Below are 2,677 nucleotides of genomic sequence, written 5' to 3'. Positions count from 1 at the left end.
TATGCTTAATAGGATCCCCCAGGCCCCGCACATTCCAGGATATAATCTTGATATTAAGAGCCATAATGCGTACATAGATTAATAAAACAGGAGAACAATAGTATTTTCACACAGTTATGATATATACCCATAACATCAGAACAAAGATGCATACTCTGGAAGAACCCCAAAAAAATACCCCGCTCCCCCGCCGCCCATACCAAAACAACTAACACATGCCAAAAGACTTGCTTTAGCCAAAGCAAGTTAGGGCACCAGTCCTCCTTGAAACTGGACAACATGAGTCGGATAAATCAACCGTCAGCGTCCTGTAATTACTCCTGGATTCAAAGGAAAGTCAGTCAAATCAACGTATAAGAAGCATGTGTGTTTCAGAGCAACCGGCTCCCTGGAGAGAACAGTTTACAAAGAGGGTAGAGCCCATTCCGCCATCTATCCATCGGCATCTCGAATATGACGCTCACTGCGATCCAACCATCTCACGGCATCTTTAGAGTTTTCAAAAAAGTGCGTTTCCCCCATGGCGACCACTCGGAGTTTCGCTGGATACAGCATTGCATACGGGATTTGGAGAGTATGCAATCTCCTCTTCACCTCTTGAAATAACATACGCTTCTTTTGGTCATCCGCTGAGAAATTCGGAAAAAATGCTAGACGATTGCCATCAACAGAGATATCTTTCATATCTCTGGCCGCTCTCAAAATGGCATCTCTGTTACGGTAATGTAGAAGCTTGACAAGCATGGTCCGCGGCTGTGATCCCGGCGGTAATGGTCTCAGAGGGACCCTGTGAGCATGTTCTACAGCATACAAAGGGGACAAAATTGTATCTCCAAAAGTAGTTTTCAGCCATGACTCAATGTATTCAGTCGGAGCATCACCCTCTGTACGTCCAGGCAGCCCCACTAATCTGACATTATTTCGTCGGAGTCTGTTCTCCAAGTCGTCTGCAGATTCAAAATGGCGCGATCATGCTTTGAGATATCACTTTGCATTGGTAAAATGGCATCCTCAATCTCACTAACACGACCTTCTACAGCCGACATCCTGTCTGATACTTTTTGCAAATCATGCCGGATAAGCCCCACATCTTCACGTACACCTCCCAACTGCAGTGGCATGGAGGACAGTGTGGCATTGCATTTTGTAATGGCCATAAATACATCGCAGATGGAGGGTTCGCCCTTCTCCAGCACAGGCAGTACAATAGGGGGTAACCTACCTCAGGCTGAGAACCCACGTGCACCAACTGCCCGTAACCTGTGGCATCTACGCTCACCTCATCCGTCCCTTCCAGCACTGGAATCTGCAGAGACTTAGGAGTCATAGCCGTCTGTACTTGTTTGCTTGCGGCAGCAGAGGGAGTTCTGGCATAGCCTGCCAGCTCAGAGGCCGCAGCACGTGCGGCTGCAGGCGGGGCTCCGGCGACATCTTGGCTGTCCCTCTCCACCGCCGAGTCTTTATTATGGCGAGTCATGGCCGCAGGATCAGCACAACAAAGAGACCTGCTCTCAAGGATGATCCTCCCGGTAAGTGTGGCAGGCTGTTGCAAATTAATCCAGGAGAAAGCTCCGAAACAGGATGAATGAAGTTCTATCAGGAGCTAAATCGTATATTTACATTTCTATTGACCTCGGACACCTTCCCGTATATTTACGGGACGGTGTCGAGGCCGTAGAAAGCCCCCGTGAAAGATAGGACATGTCCTATCTTTTGCTTTTTATGGACTGTGCTCCCATATTTTGTGTGGGAGCACGGGCCGAAAATGCGGGTGACTGTCCGCGGCTGGCCAGGCCCGTAATCGCGGACCGCGATTACGGGCACGGCCGTGTGCATGGGGCCTTAATGTGTAACCCCACGTTATCTTGCAGAGATGGCACAAATTAGGACTTACTTCCTTGAAACACCTAGTAAACATAGAGAAAAAAGATGCTTACTCCTTACTACGTTTGAAAAGTCCAGATCTCCCCATTGTCTCCTTTAGTTACCTGCAATTCAAGATAGTTCTGTAACAATTACTTGAACGGGAACGGAATCCTTGCCTGTTACATTGTTTCTCTAGACAAAACTCCCCTAAAGGCCAAATAATGCGTAATTACCAATTTATCCATGTGTCGCTTGACTACTCCCAAACCCAGACCCCTTTAACTAAATGGCAGTCTGGTGACAAGACACTTACATACGCTATATTAGCAGCTCTGGAGTAGGCTCATAATTTCCTTCCTTCGGCTCGCTTCCTGGAAACGAAACTTAAAATTGCCCATGGATCTTAGCTAACCCCGCTTATAGGCCATCTAGATAGGCATCTATTCCACCTTTCATTGTTTCAAACGTCATGCTCCAGATGTCAATCTTTAAAATTGTTTATGGTCCTACCCGCACATTCACAATTTTTGGTCCTGCATACAATTATTTACCACCGAACACCTTACAAATTTTGTTCATAATACAGTACTATGGGCAGTCTTTGGATATTTAGACTGAGACACATAGATGTTCCCCCAGAGCACAAACTATTCCACTACATGGCGGCAGCAGCAGCAGGGGCAAAGGCCATTATGCAACCTGGCTTCATACTCAAGCTCCGCCTTTTAAATAGTTTCTTAATAAACTTTCTTATTTGTTAAAAATGGACTGGATGGCAGCATCTCTCCAGAAGGAACACTAGATCAAATAA

The sequence above is a fragment of the Rhinoderma darwinii genome, chromosome 1 (genome assembly GCF_050947455.1).
Source record: "Rhinoderma darwinii isolate aRhiDar2 chromosome 1, aRhiDar2.hap1, whole genome shotgun sequence".
Lineage (NCBI taxonomy): Eukaryota > Metazoa > Chordata > Amphibia > Anura > Rhinodermatidae > Rhinoderma > Rhinoderma darwinii.
Note: the sequence above shows the minus strand (reverse complement) of the source record.